Raw genomic sequence first — 1,650 nt, 5'->3', positions numbered from 1 at the left:
GGTGTTTGATTTCCCAAGCAAATCAAGATCATTAATCAAAGACGGTGATCCATATAATATGTGGGAACATAAAATTAAACTGACATGGGGAGATGTTGGATTATTACAACTTTACCTGTAGATGATAGCATAACTTCTTCGCCTCCAGGATGTTCTTCTATGAATGGGCTCACATCATACACCTGATAAGGATGATTCATTATTAGTTGAAAGAAAATTTGGAATTGAACAACATTTCCAGGCAAATTTGTGCCAAGAAAACAAGAGAAATACAGGCATATTACATATTGCCCAGCTATGGTTCCGAATTCTGTCTTAGTCATGAATTTAAGCAACTCGAAGTCACAACCCGTTGACTTTACTTATGAAGAACATACGCAATCAATTTGAAAATTCTACACCAACAGTTAAGAATAGGCTTGAAACGCAGATTAATTTCAGAAATCAGAATCAAAGCTTCAAATTCAACAGGTGGAACGCAAGATCTTAATAAAATCGATCGAGTATCACTCGTTGAATTTTCTGATCCTCAATCAAAAGAGAAATTCAAGCAAACAAACGGGGAGAAGAGAAGAGAAGAGATCCAGACCTTGCCGTGGACAATAAGCCAGCAATCCTCTAACTTGTTGTGCTTCTCTACCTCATCAAACGTGTAAGTTTTCAAATTCGCCGCCATTTTTCACCACACCTAGCTGCGCCAAAAATAAAAAATAAAAAATTCACCAATCACCAAATATACGTAAAAAAAAAAAAAAAGATCACAGAAATCATTGACAATCATGTACACTGGAAATCATGATCTTCGTATTAACATCTGAAGCAATTAATGTTAGAAAGAAAATAAACTTACAAAGAGAGAGCGAGGGGGAGAGGCAGAGCTCGAAGGGATTTTGCTACCACCATCCAGGTAATTTATAAATTGTAGGAGTGATGGAGATAAAAATGACCCTGAATTTGGCTGAAATTACCAAGTTTTGCCTTTTGAAGTTTTTGCCCACCGATATATATATATATATATATTATTTGTTTATTTGTAATTTTGGTAAATGATTTTACTTTTTTTCTCGACCTGACGAACATACTTTTTCAGAAGTATATGTACTCTCGATGAAAAAATACNCATTTAAATTAAATTTAATAATTTATATTTATTTAAGTCCCTAATGCTTTAGTAAAATCTCTGGACGATGAGCCGGAGCCCGGAGGCAAACAAGTTGTGTTGGTAAGAAGCATGAAACGAAGCATATACCGGCACCGATAGGTAGAAATTGGAACATAAGATGGCGTGCAAAAGGCCAAATTTTTTCTAACTTAATATATGATTATATTCTAAATGAAAAATTAAGTCGCATGATCCAACTAAAATCATCACATGATTTAATTTTTGGATAACTATTCTAATTGTAGAGAATATAGGGGATGTGTTTCACATGTTATTGGGAAAATGTGTTTTTTTTATATATTATATTTGTTTATTTGTAATTTTGGTAAATAATTTTACTTTCTTTCTCGACCTGACGAAAATATTTTTTCTGAAGTATCTATACTCTCGATGAAAAAAATATTAAAATCCAAAAACTAGAAGATTCAAGATTAAAATTAAAATTTGTTGACGTAAAAGACTAAAATCATAAAAAAAAAAAAATTATC

The 1,650-nt window shown here is 32.4% G+C and overlaps 1 long non-coding RNA gene across 1 annotated transcript; it reads right to left on the bottom strand.

The window, feature by feature from the left end:
- Positions 1–116: 116 nt before the first annotated feature.
- Positions 117–692, bottom strand: LOC140965867 (uncharacterized). Its single transcript, XR_012173163.1, has 2 exons — positions 590–692; positions 117–182 (listed from the first exon to the last, which is right to left on the bottom strand). It is a non-coding gene; the product is annotated as an uncharacterized lncRNA (long non-coding RNA).
- Between the last annotated feature and the right edge of the window lie 958 nt (positions 693–1,650).

This window comes from Primulina huaijiensis, unplaced genomic scaffold, assembly GCF_012295235.1.
Source record: "Primulina huaijiensis isolate GDHJ02 unplaced genomic scaffold, ASM1229523v2 scaffold15321_ERROPOS2250371, whole genome shotgun sequence".
NCBI classification, from domain to species: Eukaryota; Viridiplantae; Streptophyta; class Magnoliopsida; order Lamiales; family Gesneriaceae; genus Primulina; species Primulina huaijiensis.
This window is presented reverse-complemented; position numbering and strand designations above follow the sequence as displayed.